This window comes from Muscardinus avellanarius, assembly GCF_963383645.1.
Source record: "Muscardinus avellanarius genome assembly, chromosome: 16".
Classification (NCBI taxonomy): domain Eukaryota; kingdom Metazoa; phylum Chordata; class Mammalia; order Rodentia; family Gliridae; genus Muscardinus; species Muscardinus avellanarius.
In genome coordinates, this window is record NC_137802.1 from 45,619,670 (window position 1) to 45,640,583 (window position 20,914).

The following is a 20,914-nucleotide window of genomic DNA, read 5'->3' on the forward strand; positions in this document are numbered from 1 at the left end:
GTAGGAGCTGCTGTGCCAGCGGCAACGCCTCGGCTTACAGAGGTTGTGACAGCAGAGCATTCGCCTTCTAGTCCTAACTGCTAGGCTAGGACATACTGGTTTTGTGTTATTTTATTTATTTATTTATTTTTGCGGGTTGGGGATGGAACCCAGGAGCATTCAACCTCCAAGCTATACCCCCAGCCCTGTTTTTTATTCTTTATTTTGAAAGGTTTTTTTTTTTTTTTTTTTTTTTTTTTTTTTTTTTTTTTTGGTGGTACTGGGGTTCCTGGAAGCCCTTCTACCTCCGGGCTATACTCCGAGACCTATTTTTATATTTTTATTTGGAAACAGGGTCTCTTAAGCCAGTGCAGTTGGCTTCGAACTAGCACGATCCTCCTGTCTCCGCCTCCCAAGCGCTGGGATTACAAGCGTGCGCCACCATGCCTGGCTTATTCTTTATTTTGAAACCAGGTCTCACTGAGTTGCACAGAGCCTCACTAAGTAGCTGAGGCTGTCTGCAAACCACGACCCTCGGGTCTCAGCCTCCCGAATGCTGGGATTACAAGTGTGCGTCACCATGCCCGGCTTCTTCTTCTTGTTTATTTTTTGTTTGTTTGTTTGTTTGTTTTGTTTTGTTTTGCAGTGCTGGGAATGGAACCCAGGGCCTTTTTTTTTTGTTGTTTTTTGTTAGTGAAGATGGAACCCAGGGGCATATTACCTCTGAGCTACATCCCCAACCCGATTTTATTCTTCATTGTGAAACAGGGTCTCACTAAAATTGCAGAGGACCTCACTAAGTAGCTGAGGCTGGCCGTGAACCTGGATCCTCCTGTCTCAGCCTCTCAAGTACTGGAATTACAAGGGTGCACCATCATGCCCAGCGTGGAACCCAGGGCCTTTCTTGGGCAAGTATTCTACCACTGAGATATAGCTGCAACCTAGACATCTAGACATATTGGTAATTAACATTCCATATTTTCCTGGATCAAATTCTCTCTTTTCAAGAGAAAGCTTTTCTCTATCTGACAAAAGAGGACATTACCATGAAGCCGCTGCTGATATCAGATGAGACCCAAAGCCTGCGCTATGCAGGGAAAGATGGTGTAACTCACCTTCCAGTGATGCGTGGAGCCACGCCTTCCTCTGCCTTTGGACGTGTAGGTGGGAGGTAACTCGGTTCTCAGCCTTCTGTTAGGGAGCCATCAATGGTCTCAGGCATCTGTTGAGGGTAGAAAAAAAATCTTCCCAATGCCTTACATTCAAGGCTCTTTGTGGAGGGCCATCTAATCTTGTTTTTCAGACTAGTTTACCCTGGAGGCACTGTATAACCTTTGTGACTCTCTCAGGAAGTCTGAACAAGTGGCAAGACCAGGGCTCCAGAGCAGAGGCCACCCTGAAATGTTGCTCAGCACACTTTGGGGTTTTTCCATAGCTAGGGCACAGCATGGGAATTTGCCATTAGTTTGAGGTCGGTTCTAGAAGGTCAGGGCCTCAGTAGGGAATCACCCTGGTGGGACACAGAGTAGAGCTCAAATGAGAAGCTGAAGATGATCAGAGGAGACTTTCTACAAGTGGAACAAGATGGTACACACAGGTTTTCAAGGATGTGAGGGTAGAGGAGAGGAACCTTCATAGGATCTTACTTAGACCCTGAAGGCAGAGCAGACTCTGTGACTCTGACCTTCCTGGCCCCGAGGAGTCTGACTGAGCAGTTGTTTCTTTAAATACTTTCTCTCTCTCCGCTAGCCCAGAACAGAACAAAGAATCAGAGTCAGGGTTACGAGCAGAGGATCCTGCCGGTCAACCTAGTGAGGTGTGGCAAGTGGGCAGGACTGCCCCTGAGCTCCCAGCTCTGCTGTCCGTCCCTCCCGGCTCACCCAGTCGCACGGCTGGACCTTCTGCTAATGGCTAGCCACAGGAAAATCGAGAAATATTTATATTCTGCTTGGGGGAGGAGGTGGGAGAGGTCATCTGGGAGCCCACAGCACAGCCAAGATCAGGCAAGCCTCTATTTGACTTTGGCCTTTTTTCTTTTTCTCTTTATCTGGCCCCAGGTATAGTCTGAGCTCTGAGATTTCAACTTAGCTGTGCTGGTCACTATCTTTTATTTACTCTATAAAAGTTAGGGAACTCTGGAATTGAAGGAAGCTCTAACTCATCTGGCCAGACCTTCTGCCTTCAGGGAGTGAATATTGAGACAGCTTGGGACTTGTAACGGCCTCTTCCCGGCGCCTTCCAGGGCAGATGCTACGATCTTCCTCATTCGTTTCTGATGAGCAAGTTCTTGCTTTTGTCTAGCCAGACTCTCTCCTTCCAGCGAAAGCCCTTCCACTGCCCTTCGTGTTCACCCATACAGAAGGCTACTGGGAAATTCTAATTTGTTTTGCCTTCCTCCTGGGGCAACCACCCCTCTTATCTTTTTGCCCCTCTTCCCTGGGTTCTCACCCAGTGTCTCACTGGTTTCCTTTTGAAGAGCAATAAGGGCAAGTAGATGCATAGGGTCACTTGACTTGGTATATCTGAAGTTAGAGCCAACACCATTCTGTTCTGGACCCCAAAGACTGTCTTAATTCTGTCCACAGATTTTGTCTTGTTCCTAGGATGACATGACACTTCTTTTTTCTTGTTTTACTGGGGATTGAACCCTGGGGCGTTCTGAACTACACCCCAACCTCTTTTAAATCTTTTATTCTGAAAAAGGGTCTTGCTAAGTTGCTGAGGGATTCACTAAATTGCTGAGGCTGGCTTCAAACCTACAATCCTCCTGTCTCAGCCTCCCAAGTAATTGGGATTATAGATATGCACCACCATGCCCAGCTGACAAGGCACTTTTTTTTTTTTTTTTTTTTTTGCAGTACTGGGGATGGAACCCAGGGGCATTCTACCTCTGGGCTATACCCCAGCCCTGTTTTTCTTTATTTTGAAATAGGGTCTCGCTGAGTTGCAAAAGACCTCACTATGTAGCTGAGGCTCTTTGCAAACTACAATCCTCCTATCTTAGCCTCCAAAATGCTGGGATTATAAGTGTGCACCACCATGCCCAGCCCAACAACACACTTTTTTTTTTGGAGGTACTGGGTGTATGGTTTGCAAATTCCACAGACACGCGAGATTACCCATGCAGGTGCCATAAGCCTTTATTAGATCGGCCCATTAGTCCCGGGCAGCTCCCTCCCCCACCCCCGTGTCGCGGGTGCGGGGTGGGGGTGGGGGAGACGTGGAAGAGAGCCTTCCACGGATGTAGAAATCTCTCTGTCCCACAGGCTTCTGTCTTCCTCGATCCCGCCGTCCCCTTTTTATCAAAGGGGAGTGGCTTTCCGTGGGAACATCCTGGGTCTCGCAGGGTAGGCGGGTCAGCCCCGCCCCTGCCCCGTATGGGGGTCCAGAACCTAACACTGGGGATGGAACCCAGGGGCCTTCTACCTCCGGGCTACACTTCCAGACCTATTTTATATATTATTTGGAAACAGGGTCTCTTAAGCCAGCTGAGGCTGGCTTCAAACCTGTGCGATCCCCTGTCTCCGCCTCCCAAGCGCGGGGATTACAAGCGTGCGCCACCACGCCCGGCTTACAACACACTTCTTAATGTCTTCTTTTACTTACTATCTTCATCTTACCTGGCTTTGACTTCCATCTTTTTGTGAGTTTGCATTTCTTGCCTCAGATTAAATAAAACCTTCATGGCATTATTCTTGTCCACCTTCTCTTTCCACCAGAGTCCAGAGCAATGACCCAGTTGAATTTGGCTCCAACCTGCCAAGGTTGAAATGCCAAAGGTTTCAGGTCTTGCTGCGGAGTGAATTAAATTTCTGTCTTCTCAAAATAAGTCAGTTTTTCTTTTTTCTCACAACTTTATTTTGAAATTTTTTTTAAACCTGTAGAAAAGTTGTGAGCATTATGCATACCTATTTATCCTTCTCCTAGACTTGGTAACTTTTCCTACAATTGTCTTATCTGTCTTCTCTCTTATGTTTTATCTGTGTATATGTGTCTAGAGATACCCATATATGTATACCTGCATACAGTGTGTGTGTGCGTGTGTGCGCGTGCAGTATTGTGAATTGAACCCAAGGTGTTCTCCTACTAAACTGCACCTTTTTATTTTGAAATAGGATATCTTGATAAATTGTTGAGACTGGGAACTTGTAATCTTCTTATCTCAGGCTCCCAAGTACTATTTGAAAGTAAATTTCAAATGTCCTGATAGCCAGGCTTGGTGTTGCATGCCTGTAATCCCAGTACTTGGGAGGCTGAGACAGGAGGATCATAGGTTTGAGGACAGCCTCAGCGAGTAGTGAGACTCGCGAACCTAGGGAGAGGAGACCCTGTTTCAAAAATAAAAATAAAAGCTTACTGGGCGTGGTGGCACATGCTTGTAATCCCAGCATTCGGGAGGCTGAGACCAGAGGATCGTGGTTTGCGGACAGCCTCAGCTACTTAGTGAGGCCCTCCACAACTTAGTGAGACCCTGTTTCAAAATAAAGAATATAAAAATAGGGCAGGGGGTGTAGCTTGGATGTTGAATGCTCCTGAATTCCATCCCCAGAACCACAAAAAATTAAAAAATAAAAATAAATAAATAAGTAAAAGCGGGGCGTGGTGGCATGGTCTTGTAATCCCAGTACTTGGAAAGGCTAATTTAGGAGGATTGTGGTTCGAGGACATGAGGCCCTTGTAACTTAGTGAGACTGTGTTTCAAAATAAAGAATAAAAAAAAAATGGGTTGGCCAGGCATGGTGGCACACGCTTGTAACCCCCGCGCTTGGGAGGCTGAAACCGGAGGATTGCACAGGTTCAAAGCCAGCCTCAGCTACTTAGTGAGGCTCTCAGCAACTTAGTGAGACCCTGTTTCCAAATAAAATGTAAAATGGGTCTGGGAGTATAGCCCGGAGGTAGAAAACCTCTGGGTTCCATCCCAGTACCACCAAAAAAAAAAAAAAAAAAAAAAAAATGTTTTGTGGGGTGTAGCTCCCAGGGTAGAGGGTTCAATCCCCAGCACCACCAAAATAAAAAAATAAATAAAAATAAAAAAATTAGCTTGGGGGGAAGATTGCTCCTGGGTTCAATTCCCAATACCAAAATCAATCAATCTCTCTCTTCTCTCTCTCTCTCTCTCTCTCTCTCTCTCTCATATATATATATATATATATATATATATCATGACACTTCATCTTTCAGTGACATCACCCAAGGATAGAGATATTCTTCCATATAACCATAGTAGTATTATGCCTAAGGAAATTAATTGTGATTCTACATCTTCTGGTGCTCAGTATCTCCCCTCCGGTGGATTTGTGACCCAGGACGCAGTCAAGGATCTTATTTGCTTATTTTTTTTTTTTTTTTTAATCTCAATGAGGTCAGCCTCAGCAACTTAAAATTCTTTCAGTCTAGTTGGGGGTGGTGGTGCCTGCCTGTAGTCCAGTACTTAGGCAGCTGAGACTGAAGGACTGCAGATTCGAAAGCAAGCTTCAGCAATTTAGCAAGACCCTGTTTCAATATAAAAGATAAAATTGGGCGGAGAGTATAGCTCAGAGGTAGAATGCCCCTGGGTTCAGTTACCAGCACCAACACACAAATCTAGGATTATCCCCCACTCCCATTTTATTTTATTTGGTACTGGGGGTGGAATCCAGAGGCATTCTACCTCCAGGCTATACTCCCAGACTTATTTTATATTTTATTTGGAAACAGAGTTGCTGAGAGCCTCACTAAGTACTAAGTAGCTGAGTCTGTCTTTGAACCTGCACAATCCTCCTGTCTCGGCCTTCCAAGTGCTGGGATTACAAGTGTGCGCCACCACGCCCGGTGTTCCGTCCCATCCTTTTTTTAAACGATTGTGTGTGTGTGTGTGTGTGTGTGTGTGTGTGTGTGTGTGTGTGTGACCTCTTAGCTCTACCCCCATTCTTATTTTTATTTTTGAAACAGGGTCTTGCTGAGTTGCAGAGGGCCTTATGAGGTTTCTGAGGCTGGCTTCAAATCTGTGATCTCCCTGTCTCAGCCTCCTAAGTACTGGGATTATAGGTACATACCACCATGCCTGGTTATGACTGACATTTAAAAAGAAGTCTCTAGCTGATTCACACTCTGGATTTTTCTGCCTCCTTCAGAGCAACATTTAACTTGTTCCTCTATTCCTGTGTTTTCTATAAATGGGAAGTTAGGCCTGGGACCAAATTTGATTCAGGTTAAACATTCCTGGTAAGAATATCATCTGGATGAAGTTGTGTATTTTATAATTTATTACTTGAAGTACATAATGCCAGAATGTCAGTAACTAGTCCTGCTAATTTTTTTCATGCACTGGTTTTTGGTGCTGCAGACTGACCCCAGGGCCTAGGGCATGCTAAGCGCTTGCCCTGCCACTAAGCTCCACCCCAGCCTGGTCACACTGTCCACTTCAGGTGGTGACCACCACATTTCCACATTATTCTTTTATTAAGTGTTTATGGGGTGATACTCTGGCACTATGTAAATATTCTGTTCCCCACAACCTTTCACCCAGTGGTTTTGGCATCAGTTGAGTTTTCCTGATAGAGATAGTATGTTGGGAGGTACACGAAGCCAGTTACTCTGAATTAACAGTAATGAATGTGAGTATTGACATGAGCAATTCAAAAGAGGAATATAATGTTTTTCTTTTGGCTTTGAAATCATTGGGAAGGCAATAAAATGGGGCCATCAAAATTCTGTCAACATTTGTAGGTGGTTCGGGCACTGTCGCACCGAATATTAGTTGTCTGGCAGTTTGCGTCAAGTCAGGGAGAAGGCAGGCCGGGTGGAGCTAAAGTCATAGTTCACAAAAGCAGAAATTATTTAGATTTTGAATTTATTTGTATTTTTCCGTGTGTGTTGTGTGTGTATGTTACTGTGGATGGATCCCAGGAACATTCTACCTTCAAGCTATATACCTCCAGCCCTATTTTTTTGTCTTATTTTTTATTTTGAAGGAGGGTCTCACTAAGTTTTGGAGGGTCTCACAAGTTGCTGAGGCTGGCTGTGAACCTGCGATCCTCCTGTCTCAGCCTCCCAAGTACTGGGATCACAAGCATGCACCACCATGCCCAGCTTCCTTTCCTTTTTTTTTTTTTTTTTTGGTACTGGGGATAGATCCCAGGGGCATTCTGCCTCCAAGCTTCACTCCCGAGCCCTATTTTTTATTCTTATTTTTGAAACAAGGTCTCACTGAGTTGCAAAGGGCCTCAGTAAGGCCCTTTGGAGGGTTTCACAAGTAGCTGAGGCTGTCCGTGAACCTCCTTTTGGTTTTTTTCTACCTTCCTCACTAAATAAGGGATCCCTCAATACCCCTGGTTGTCCTTTTCTTCCCATGGATGACCCAAAGTGCCGAGTGGGTAAAACAGTGTTCCTGAGACCCAGGAATGATCATCCTGGTTCCTAGCAAGAGAGGAGAATAGAATCTTCTTTCTGGCTTACGGAGAAGTTTTGTTTTTTGTTTCTTTTTTGGGGGAGGTACTGGCGATGGAACCCAGGGGCCTTCTACCTCCGGGCTATACTCCCAGACCTATTTTATACTTTCTTTGGACAGGGTCTCACTAAGTCGCTGAGAGCCTCACTCCATAGTTGAGTCTGGCTTTGAACCTGTGCAGTTCTCCTGTCTCAGCCTCCCAGGCGCGGGGATTACAAGCGTGTGCCATCACGCCAGAGCAGTTTTTGAACAAAGGTAGCCAGGAGGTCATGACATAGTTGAGTCTGACAGTGAAAGAATGGGAAGTGTACTTTGAAAAAGTTTTCTGTTTGGGGAGTAAAGGTCTTCGTCTTGTTCTTTAACACTACATACATCAGTCCACCTCTACATGGAGGGTGTTAGCTCCTTCCTTTGAGACACTGTGGATGCTTAGCCACATTGGAGAATTCGTGAGCGCCTGGGGGGTGCACATCTCCGGAGCAGAATTCAGGCACAGTTTCAATCACAGTTGTCGTCTCCCAAGATCCATTGTAGATGAGCCTCCCAAAACTGGTTTTCCTTCTTTTCTTTCATCTTAAAAGACAACTTGAGAGCTGACTGGGCCTTGTGATTCCTTTTCTACCTGATAGGAATCAGATTGCCATGAGAAGTGAGGATATGAGGCGCATCGGCCTCTCCTTGGAGTGTCTGATCCACCCAGACATCCATCACTCCCAAATAACCCTGGAGTGAGGATGTCTTTTAGGGGGAGGGCATAAGGGTATGCACCATGTATGCTATTGCAAAAGGCCCTATGATCCTATAAGAAAGCATACTCCAATCAGTAGCTGCTGGTGTTTAATTTTGTCTTGAGAATGTTGAACTATCCTACAGAGCTCCTCTTCAGAGAATTTAGATAAAAGGTGAAGAGTTCATACCACTTCCTTTTCTTCTAACTGCAGTTTCTTGAGACTTGAACAAATGTCAGAATGACTGCTGTCTTCTTAATACACACACACACATGCACACACACACGTTTCAGGTTACCCTGGGCCTCCTTGTTGGCATAGAGAGTTAGCATATTCCTTATTTTCCCCCACAGCCATCTCCAGAAGGGTCTCTCTTGGCCCATCTCTCCAGCTGCCTCCAGATGTGGTCTGCATCTTGGGAAGTCAGACTTGTGGCCAGAAATGCTTTCGTTGGCACTCTCTCTTGGGCTGTACATTTAAATATGGAGCTGGTGATTGATTGAGGGCCTGGCTGAGAAGTTATTCATGTGTATACAAATACCATCACTCTTTTTGGTAATAAGCCTTCTTGGGAGGAGAAGCCTGATGTTAGTGCTGTTTTTTGTTTTTTGTTTTTCTTTTAAATCCAGTTTCTTGGGTCTTTTCTGTTGAACTTGAGGTTAGCTGCAATTTGGTATTGAAGGAGGTGTTTAATTTTTCTGGCTGAGATGCATGGAGTCTTCAAGGACTTCCCATGAAGGGCTTCTTACTCTTAAACATTCATATTGGGGATTTCTGTTTCACCACGACTTCCCTCCAAAACCCATATGTCCCCGAGTTAAGCAGTTAAGTAGCACTGGACCACAGGGAGCTGAGTCTGCCTGCCTCTTTAATCTCAGCACACATTCTGAAAGAGAAAAATAATCCCTGTGAGGCTGCTCAGAGGAACTTCTCCTACTTACTGCAGATCTGTTCTTTGGGAAATGTTTAGAAGTTCTGAATCCTGTTTGACTTTGTTCTCCAGATTAACAGTTTTCTCCAACAAAAGTGCTGCGTCACAGGGAACGGGACCTGCTCCCTCTATGTCCAGCCATACTGCTCTGGCCCTGCCTGCTTTTCCTCCCTAAGTGAAGAGCATTGACAAACAAACAAAACACTTGTGGAAAAGTATGTATAATGACTTCATTTTATTACACATGTATTTGCATATGTGCATGAAGAAAGATCAGGATGGTTGTACATCTGTGGTTTTTTAGTTTTTGCTCACCTGCATGATTTTATTTCCTGTAATTTGTGCAGCTTCTGTTATAATAAATTTTATTTTCTCCTTAAGAAGGGAAGTGAAGCCCAGCATGGTGTTGCATGCTTGTAATCTCAGTACTTGGGAGGCTGAGACAGAAGGATCGTGGTTTATGGACAGCCTCAGCTACTTAGTGAGGCCTTCTACAACACAGTGAGACCCTGTTTCACAGATAAAGAATAGCTGGACATGGTGGCGCACGCTTGTAATCCCAGCATTTGGGAGGCTGAGACAGGAGGATCGCAGGTTCCCAGACAGCCTCATGTCCTTAGTGAGGCCCTTTGCAACTCAGTGAGACCCTGTTTCAAAATAAAGAATCAAAAATAGGGCTGGGGATATAGCTCAGAGGTAGAATACTCCTGGGTTCCATCCCCAGTACTACAAAATAAATAAATAAATAAATAAATAAATAAATAAATAAATAAATAAATAAATAGGGCTGGGGGTATAGCTTGGAGGTAGAATATTCCTGAGTTCAATCCCCAGTACTGCAAAAAAAAAAAAAAAAAAAAAAGGAAGGAAGGAAGGAAGGAAAAAAAAGAGGGGAAGTGAAGACTGTGGGGTTAGCTCAGTGGTAGAGCACTTGCCTAGTATGCTAAGACCCTGGTTCAATCACTCGCATAAAAAAAAGGAGGAGGGGAGAAGCCTGGTACTAACAATGCTTTGAAGCCTGAGGACATGAGCAAATGACTCATAGCTTGTTTGTTGAATCAGCTAGTTGTTGCCATGTGTAAGATCTCATGGCTGGCTCTTTCTCTCTTCCTTCTGTAGTGCTTCTTGGTAAATTGGGATGTTTAGACCTCATGATGATGGAGAGGTAGAGTGTAGTCTTGTCTTTGTGTCCCAGGCTTCTCTTTTCTGCATTGCTCCAAAGATAATAAAATAGTGGGATAAAGCTGGGCGTGGTGGCTCACGCTTGTAATCCCGGTACTTGGGAGGCTGAGACAGGAGGACTGCGCAGGTTCAAAGCCAACCTCAGCTACTTAGACTCGGAGCAACTTAGTGAGACCCTGTTTCCAAATAAAATATAAAGTGGGTCTGGGAGTGTAGCCCAGAGGTAAAATGCCCCTGGGTTCCATCTCCAGTATCTTACCCCCCCAAAAATAGTGGGATAGCCCACAGATGCCCAGCCAGAGCCATTGTCAGGGGCTGGTTTCTCCTGGTAAATTATTATACCTGGAACCACGTATGGTGGCACGCATCTGTAACCCCAGTGCTTGGGAGACTGAGACACGAGAATAGCAAGTTCGAGGATAGCCTTAGCAAATTAGAGAGACCCTGTTTCAAAACAAAAAGTAGCCAGCAATGGTGGACCACAATTGTAATCCCAGTACTTGGGAGGCTGAGACAGGAGGATTGCACAGGTTCGAAGCCAGCCTCAGCTATTTAGTAAGGATCTCAGCAATTTAATGAGACCCTGTTTCCAAATAAAATATAAAAAATAGGTCTGGGAGTATATCCCAGAGATTAAAAAAGGAAAAAAACCCCTCTGAGTTACATCTCTAGTGCCACACACACACACAAAAAAAGTAAGATAAGAAGGGCTGGGGTGTAGCTCAGAGGTAGAATGCCCCTGGGTTCAATCCCCAGTAACCCCCCTACACACACACACACACACACACACACACACACACACACACACACACCTACATCCCCCCACCCTCAGCCTCTCCCTGGCAGGCTGAGGAGCAATGGGAGCGCTTCGCCTCCTGTTGTCTCTTGCGCGCTTCGCCTCCTGTTGTCTCTTGCCTTCCTCCTTCCCCTGACCCCATTTCTGCCCTTTTTCTAAGAGCTGTTACCCTTCTTGAGGTTTCTCTGATGGGAGTGTCCCAGTGTGGTCAAGCCTGAGCTGATTCACAGCAAGGGGTATTGGAAGCATTAGAGACAAATTGGGGTTCCTCCTAAGAGGCATGTGCTGGGGGGCAGCCCCAGCGGTTGTGCCTGGTGGTAGCTGGCGCTTCCCAATCAGTCATAGCACGTCCCCACTTTGACCTTGTCAGCAGCATCTCGTCTTACTCCTCTGGCATCAGCAGAGTCTGTCACAGAGCTGGCATGTGCAGGGTACTCAATACTTGCCTCCTGAAGGAGCGCATCGGGGCGCTGGTGTGCCGGGCACTTCTCCCACCCTTGCTGCAGTATCTCGTCTGCTTGTGCTCTGTTGACTGTCCCCACCAGGCACACACCTGGCTGCAGGTCCTCTCCATGCATACATAGCCCCTCTCCCCAAAGCCATACGGGCATAGCAGTTGGGAGACAGGGCCAAATGGCTCTGGAAGATAGCACCTCAGGCTTCTTATCTCCGGCGTGTGCTATTTTGTTTTGTGTTTTCCATTTGCTGGTTGCCCAAGAAGCAGAGCATCCGCCACGGCTCAGCTGCGTGGTGAAATGGCCTGGCTTAGTGCCAGAGTGCCTCGCCAGGTGGTTGGGCTGTGGAGGCAGCTGCATGCGATGGGCCGATAATACCCCACGGTGCTGTAAACAGGACACTCCACCCTCCCGCAGCCACCCCGGTGCCCCAGCACCTGCTGCCTCGTCATGGCTTGTCATGATACGGGCTTCTCTTTTCTGATTCAGGAGCCGATTGTACTGTTTCCCAAATCTGAAAGGGGTACTTTCCAGAAATGAAACCAGTTCATCTCCCAACCACAAGCAACCGTTGTGACTTCTTAAGGCTTCCTACCCTTAGCCATAATCACACAAGTGCAGGGCAGAACCCACTTCCCGGTAGGCCTATGAGGAGTAAGCCTGGGAGCCCCACCCCACTGCCCTCACTTGTGAAATTTCACAGGGGATGTTCTCAACTGAGGTTGATCTCGCTGGGCATGGCATCAGGACTTAAGTGATGTCCAAGGCTACAAGCAGCTTTAAACCCCCCTCCCAGTCAGGGGCCAGGAAAACACAGGTGCTAGACGTCGTTTAGTCCCAGCTTTACTCTCCTGGGTTGTCTATTCTTTCCCTACTCCCTCACCCTATTTTTTTAATTTAATTTTATTTTTTGGGGGGGTACTGAGGATTGAGCCCGGGGCATTCTACCTCCAAGCTACATGCCAAGCCCTGTTTTTTATTTATTTATTTGTTTGTTTGTTTGTTTGTGTGGGTCTGGGAATGGAACCCTGGGGCATTTGACCTCCAAGCTACACTCCCTGCCCAATTTTTTATTCTTTATTTTGAAACAGGGTCTCACTGAGTTGCGGAGGGCCTCACTAAGTAGCTGAGACTGTCTGCAAACTGTGATCCTCTGGTCTTAGCCTCCCAAATGCTGGGATTACCAGTGTGCACCCGGCTCCTGTTTTATTTTTAAATTTGAAACTAGTACTTGCTAAATTGCTGAGGCACTAAGTTGCTGGGGCTGGTCTTGAACCTGTGATCCTCCTATCTCAGCCTCTTATGTAAAGGGATTACAGGCATATACCACCACACCTAGCACTCACCCCTACCTTTAATCCTAAAGGACTAAAATGTATTTGCATCTCTTCTTTCCATCATGCCTAATAGGTGACTTGGGCCCGGATGCCCCTGTCTGCAGACGGAAGCCAGGCTGGCGAGGCGCAGCCATGCCACGGGGAGGGCAGGGCTGCGGTTGGACCTGTGCGGCTCGAATATTTGCCCCTACCAGACTTGGGGCCACACTGTGCCTGCCAGCCTGCACCCCCTCTAAGGATGCCACAGAACATATGGGTGTCTGATTTTGGCTTTGGTTTATGTTCTGTTTAGAGAATACTGATGTCTTGATTTAGCCTTTCATCAGTTTCAGTGCCTAAAGCAGTGCTTACCAAACCATTTGGGGAGAAGTTTATGAAATAAGCAGATTTTTTCTTATCACAATCTATTTTTTTTTTAAAGTGCCCCTCTAATTACCTAGGCATGAAAGAAACATGGTAATTTCTTCTCCTCAAAAGGGCTGGGACATGCAAAGAATTTGAGGATTTGGGAGGGGCAGTGGAGCCTTGCTGAGGTCTCTGAGACACAAGAAATCTGTCTTGTGGCTATCTAGGAGCTGAGCCCCGGTGCTAGGATGCAGTGTCTGTGGAAATAAGACTGAGGCCAAGTGTGGTGGTGCACGCTTGTAATCTCAGCATTTGGGAGGCTGAGACAGGAGGATCGCGGTTCATGGACAGCCTCAGCTACTTAGGCCCTTTGCAACTCAGTGAGACCTTGTTTAAAAATAATGTATTAGGCCAGGTGTGGTGGCGCACGCTTGTAATCCCCGCGCTTGGGAGGCAGAGACAGGAGGATCACGCAGGTTCGAAGCCAGCCGCGCGCGCTGGCTTAGGAGACCCTGTTTCCAAATAAAAATGTAAAAATAGGTCTGGGAGTGTAGCCCGGAGGTAGAAGGGCTTCCAGGAACTCCAGTACCACCAAAAAAAAAAAAAAAAAAAAAAAAAACCCAAAAAATAAATAAAATAAAAAATAAAAAAAATAATAATGTATTAGCCGGGCGTGGTGGCACGCTTGTAATCCCCGCGCTTGGGAGGCAGAGACAGGAGGATCGCGTAGGTTCGAAGCCAGCCGTGTTGGCTTAAGAGACCCTGTTTCAAAATATAAAAAAATAGGTCTGGGAGTGTAGGCCAGAGGTAGAAGGGCTTCCAGGAACCCCAGTACCACCAATAATAATAATAATAATAATAATAATAATAATAATAATAATAATGTATTTAAAAATAGGACTGAGGGTATAGCGTGGAGGTAGAATAACCCTGGCTTCTATCCCCAGCACCAAAAAAAAAAAAAAAAAAAAAAAGACTGAGGTCCAGCTCTCTCCTTTTTTTTTTGCGGGTCTGGGGATGGAACCCAGGAGCTACACCCCCTGCCCTACTTTTATTCTTTATTTTGAAACAGGGTCTCACTAAGTTCTGGAGGGCCTCGCCAAGTAGCTGAGGCTGTCGGCAAACCACAATCCTCCTGTTTCAGCCTCCCGAATGCTGGGATTACAGGCGTGCGCCACCACGCCCGGCTCTCTCTCCTCATTTGAGGAAGAGAAACTGAGGCAAGAACTCCCGTTGTTCTTGGGCGCTGAAAGCCTTGCAGGAGTCTGATGGGGTGATGGGGAGAGGGAGGCATTTGTTCCTCTTTTTTTTTTTTTTTTTTGGTGGTACTGGGGTTCCTGGAAGCCCTTCTACCTCCGGGATACACTCCCACGGGCTACACTCCCAGACCTATTTTATATTTTTTATTTGGAAACAGGGTCTCTTAAGCCAGTGCGGCTGGCTCCGAACCAGCGCGATCCTCCTGTCTCTGCCTCCCAAGCGCGGGGATTACAAGCGTGCGCCACCACGCCCGGCCGTTGTTCCTCTTTTCTTCTTCCTTTCTTTTTATTTGTTTCCTCTTTGTGTAATTTTTTTGTATACAGAGTAGCAAGTCAGGATTCCTAAAGTCCATAGAATCTTTGCAAATAACTTTAATCTGGGGTGGTTGTAAAGAATAGGAACCGAGCAGAATGGGTGGCTGGATTCTCATGCCACACTCCAGGGTCCTGGGTGCTCCCTAGCGCTGTGGGTTCTGAGGCAGAGGACCGCTGTGATTGTTGGCCTTGGCCTCCAACTAGAGCTCACTGAAGGGTGCTGAGAACTGATATAAGAGGAGTGCAGTTAAAACTGTCTCTAGAAGTTAGAATCCTTTATGCCAGGTTCAAAGACCTCCCTAGAAACTAAAAAGCCCCAGAACAGGTCACTGAAGACTCAAGGGTCAGGCCTGCCATTTCTTCCTTTGCTCTCTGTCCCTGAAAAGGAGCTCATGATGCAATTCCTCAAGCAAGTGTCCCAGCAACTCAGAGGAGGTTCCCTGTGCAAGAGGGATGTGCCACTCGGGGAGCAGTTGCCAGAAGATTGAGGAGGAAGGAGGCTTAGATTTAGGTCTGAGATGCTGCCCGCCTCTTGGGTGATGGGGTCTCATTAGACACTGAGCTTCTTAGTGTCTTTGTCTCATCAATCTCTCCCTATTCCCGTCTAGAGCCAGCAGAAGAGTAGATTACACCACCCAAAAGTACTTTGTGCAGACTCAAGAGTACTATGTAAACACAAGATAGTACTTTATGGTCTCGGGAAAATCTAAAGGCGATGCTTGCAGTGACTCAGTTGAAAGAATGGGACAGGTGACTCCACGCATCTGTTTCTCAGCCTGGAGTCATGGCCCCTCCCATGAGAACAAGGATGAAGTGGCCTCTAGGATATAAGTTCTGGTTATCTGTCATGAAATTTTGCAAAACTGCTTCTCAGGGGCTCTGCCTTATCACCAAGTCTTGTAGAGGCTTTTGTTTGTTTTATTTTTCCAGTACTGGGGATGGAACCCAGGGGCAGTCTACCTCCAAGCTACACCTCCAGCTCTATTTTTTTTTTTTTTTTTTTTTTGGTGGTACTGGGGTTCCTGGAAGCCCTTCTTCCTCCGGGCTACACTCCCAGACCTATTTTATATTTTTGAAACAGGGTCTCTTACGCCAGCACGGCTGGCTTCAAACCTGCGCGATCCTCCTGTCTCCGCCTCCCAAGCGCGGGGATTACAAGCGTGCGCCACCACGCCCGGCCTTTTTTTTTTTTTTTTTTTTCCCAGCTCTATTTTTTAATTCTTTATTTTGAATCAGGGTCTCACTGAGTTGCAAAGGGCCTCACTAAGTAGCTGAGGCTGCCCACAAACAGCGATCCTCCTGTTTCAGCTTCCCGAATGCTGGGATTACAAGCGTGCGCCACCACGCGTGGCTTATAAAGGCTTTTGGAGGTCCACAGGACAGTGTTTCAGTTCCTAGCTGGCTGCTGATATGCGCTGGCACCTCCCAGAAATATTTGGATAGCCACCTTTTGATCTTAAACCTAAGCCCAGGAAAATGAAGGGTTGAAATGTTAGGATAGGAGAAAAAGTTGGGGAGCAGTCAAGTGGGCCTGTCACTAAATTACTAGGTAATCACTTTGCAGAGAAAATAAGAAAGAGGTTGGCCCTTCCAGAGCTTCAGAGAGAGAGAAAAGTAATTTATGGGGTCTTCAGTCAAGGTAAGTGAGCTGGGTGCGGATATGTATGCAGACAAATGCACAACCTATGGTGTAAACTACAGCAAGTTTACCCCTTTAGTAAAGATTTTTTAATTTTATTCAAGTTCTTGGGTACCCGCCAGTTGCCAGCCCTGTGCTTTAGGCACTGGGGGATACAAAGATAAATCAGAGCCAGTCCTCAGCCTCAGGTTGTTTATTATCTAGGAGTCAAAAATACCTGTAACCTGGGATGGAGAGTGGTAAGTAGGATACAAAATATACTGAGGACACTAAAAAAAATCCCGAGACACTCCCTGTAGGAGATTCCGGGGATCCAGAAGGCTCTGTGGAGGTGGGGGGGCAGTTAGGTTGGCCCTGACAGATGGCTCAGATTTCAAGGCTGGGCAAAGCCTCAGTAGGGAAGGCCCCAGACAGCAGCGGGGAAGTGTGCGTACTGTACTTTGTCCAGGATCACAGGAGGAGTGAGGTGTAAAGGAGGAGTAGGTGGGACCAGGACATGAAGCCTTTGCCTCCTGTCTTTGAAAGAGCTTGTGAAGAGTTTTAACATAGAAATGCTAAGATCAGCCAGGAGTAGCGGCTCATGATTGTAATCCACGTATCTGGGAGGCTGAGACAGTAGGATCGCACGGGTTTGTGGCCAGCCTCTCCAGCCCAGGCTTGTAATCCAAGTATATGGGAGGCTGAGAAAGGAGGATTGCAGGTCCATGGCCAGCCTCAGTGACCTAGTAAGGCCCTGAGCAACTTAGTGAGATCCTGTTTCAATACAAATAATAAGAAAGATTGTGGATATAGTTCAGAGGTAGAATGCCCCTGGGTTCATTCAGCATATGTGAGCACACACACACACACACCAAAAAGCAAAAAAAGAAAAAACAGTTAAAATAATCTAAAATGATTTGTTATAGTCAATATATATTGATTTGGAAAGATGTTGATGCTATAAGTTGAAAACACAGTAAAATAGTATATATATAGTATGTAGTATAATATATACTATAGTAATATAGTATATAATATATTATCATATACACATACATGTATCATAGTATATCCTGCTATTAGTGGTTATCTCTGGGCATTCAGATTCATATACTATAGTAATATAGTATATATATATATACTATCATATACACATATATGTATAATAGTATATCCTACTATTAGTGGTTATCTCTGGGCATTCAGATTCAAGGTTTTTTAATTTTATTCCTATATTTCATGACTTTTGTAGAATCTACACATAGTAGCTTTTAGTTAGGTCATTTCTAAGTTCCTTTAAGTAAGCATATAGTATATGATGGCTGAAGAAGATGATACAGAGCCAGGTGTGGTGGTGCACTCTTGTAATCCCAGTACTTGAGAGGCTGAGACAGGAGGATTGTGGTTCAAGGACAGCCTCTGCTACTTAGTGAGGCCCTTTGCAACTCAGTGAGACCCTGTTTCAAAATAAAGAATAAAACATAGGGCTGGGGATGTAGCTCAAAGATAAAATGCCCATCCCCAGTACCACCAAAAAAAAAAAAAAAGATAATCTAGAAATATAGGATTAAATTAAAGGATTAAAGCCAGTGTGGTGACGCACACTTGTAATCCCAGCATTTGAGAGGCTGAGACCAGAGGATCGCAGTTCGCGGACAGCCTCAGCTACTTAGTGAGGACTTCTGCAACTTAGTGAGACCCTGTTTCAAAATAAAGAATAAGAAATAGGGCTGGGGGTGTAGCTTGGCGGTTGAATTCCCCTGGGTTCTATTCCCAGACCCACAAAAAATATATTTAAAAAACTAAAGGATTAGATTAAAAATAGAGTGAAAATTTATCAGTAGCATTGCAGTAACATTGATGCAATAATATTGATGATATCCAAATTGGAGGAAAACCCGTCAATGTTTAATAATATAAGAATAACTAAGCAAATTACTACATATCAGTCTGGCAAAATATTATATAGTCTTTAAAAGTGACAAATAGCCAGATTGTTGGTACTTGGAAATAGAATTATAAAATGGGTAGAATGAGGTAGAACATAATGTGGTACATTTTATATTGATTATCAACATGTCAAAATATTAAATATGTACTTAAATGAATTTGGAGAATATGGTGATGTTAGTGTCTTTTTGTTGTGGTAAAATATAAACAACATAGGTTGGGCGTGGTGGTGCACACTTGTAATCCCAGCAGTTGGAAGGCTAATACAGGAGGATCATAGTTTGCAGACAGCCTCAGCTACTTAGTGAGGCCCTTTGCAACTCAGTGAGACCCTGTTTCAAAATAAAGACTAAAAAATAGGGCAGGGGGTGTAGTTCAGAGGTCGAATGACCCTGGGTTCCATCCTTATACCTGCAAAAAAATAAAATATAAATGACATAAAATTTATAATTTTTATTTTTATTTATTTATTTATTTATTTTTGGTGGTACTGGGGGTGGAACCCAGAGGCTTTCTACCTCTGGGCTATACTCTCAGACCTTTTTTTGTATTTTATTTGGAAACAGGGTCTCACTAAGTTCCTGAAAGCCTCACTAAGTAGCTGAGGCTGGCTTTGAACTCGTGCGATCCTCCTGTCTCAGCCTCCCAAGCGTGGGGATTACAAGCATGCGTCACCACACCCAGCTAAATTTGCCATTTGTGTGTGTGTGTGTGTGTGTGTGTGTGTGTGTGTGTGTGTGTGTGTATGTGTGTTACTGGGGATGGAACCCAAGGACATCCTACCTCTTAGCTACACCTGTTTTATTCTTTTATTTTTATTTTTATTTTTGTTTTTTGGTGGTACTGGGGGTGGAGCCCAGGGGCTTTTCTACCTCTGAGATTATAATCCCAGACCTATTTTATACTTCATTTGGAAACAGGGTCTCACTGAGTTGCTGAGAGCCTCACTAAGTAGCTGAGAGTGGCTTCGAACCTGTGTGATCCTCCTGTCTCAGCCTCCCAAGCGCTGGGATTACAAGTGTGAGCCACCATGCTTGGCTTATTCTTTCATTTTGAAACATGTTCTCACTAAATTGTGAAGGTCCTCGCTAAATAGCTGAGGCTGGCCATGAACCTGCAATCCTCCTGTCTCAGCCTCCCAAGCATTGGGATTACAAACATGTGCGACCCCCACTCAGCTCATTTTTAACATTTTAAGTTCATAATTAAGTGGCATTAAGTACATTCACAATATTGTCTAAACATAACCACTATCCATTTCAAGAACCTTTTTTGTTTGTTTGTATGTGTTTTTTTTTTTTTTAAGACCAGATGTTGCCCAGACTGGTCTCAAATTTCTAGCCTCAAGAAATCCTCCTGAATAGGAAGGAGTAGCTGGGTCTAGGAGTGTGTGCCCCCATTATGGGCTTCAGAATTATTCTTTATTTTCCCAAATAGAAACTCTGTATCCATTAAATAATAACTGCCATTTCCTGTCTTCCTAAGGCCCTGGTGGTCTCAGCAGGTTTTTCTGTCCCTGTGAATTTGCTTCCTGCAGATACTGGGCATAATGGGAATCATATATATTTGCCCTTTTGTGTCTGCTCTTTCACTGAGCATCATCTGTGTTGTAGCCTGGGCTCCTCCAAACTTTGGCTGTTATGACTAATACTCCTCTGATTATGAATGCATAAATATCTTTTCAGGTCTGTCTCTGCTTCCTGCTTTTTGGGAGTTATGTACCTACAGGTAGAATTGCTGGATCATAAAGAAATTCTGTATTTAACTTTTTGAGGGAATGCCAACCTTTTAGTGTCTTTTTAATATAAAGCTCTTCAAGTCTATTTATACCTACAGTTCCTACTTCTTTTTGCTGTGCTTAATATACACATAAATTATCAAGGGATCGCTACACATGTGAAAGCATTTTGTTCTGTTTAAAGGAGAGAGCCTTTATGGCTCAGGAGAGTGGAGTGTTTTGAACGTGGCCATGGAGAACAGGGTCAGCCCAGGTCATTGAAACTTTCAGATGATTCTAGAACCCTTACATTTTATCAACGGTTTCAGTTTTGGTCTTCTCCCAGAATTCTTTAACTAGGATAGAATAAAATGGATGGATTTATAATTGCATTATTTTTTGTCCCATTTAGATAGAAGTCAGAGACAGGAGAGAACCAGAAGACTTGGGTATTTTCCTCTACTGGACTCCTCAGTCCCAGAGGCTTGAAGTAGTTAGAATGTTCTTGTTTCAGTCACCAGGTTCCCTGGAGCTACTAGTTCTGAAGGAAATCTAAGGAGTTAATTGAGTTAAGTTTGCAGTGCACAGGAGCCCTGCAGTGGAGGGAGGAAGGAGGTCAAATGATAAAAGATGGGAGAACACTTGGTTCTACTCAAATTCTGTAGACTTAGAGTTCCCTCTCTAATGAGGAAAAACACTGCTACTCTCAAGAAACTCCATGTGGAATCTAGGAGTTTGCAGTTCATAGTCCATTAGGAGCAGGAAAAAGATAGAAGACATGTGTAAAGTAATTCTTAGGTCCAAAGTGAAATGGTATTAGTAGTTTCCAATGATAAAGTCTAGGTAGTTAAGTCAAGAAGGCTCTTGTTTAGC

At 44.9% G+C, this 20,914-nt stretch overlaps 1 protein-coding gene across 1 annotated transcript in view; it reads left to right on the forward strand.

Annotated features, from left to right (window-relative positions):
- Positions 1–20,914, forward strand: part of FAM117A (family with sequence similarity 117 member A) — a gene marked incomplete at both ends in the record, with an annotated part of 57,753 nt that overhangs the window by 17,583 nt on the left and 19,256 nt on the right. The window lies entirely within an intron of this gene.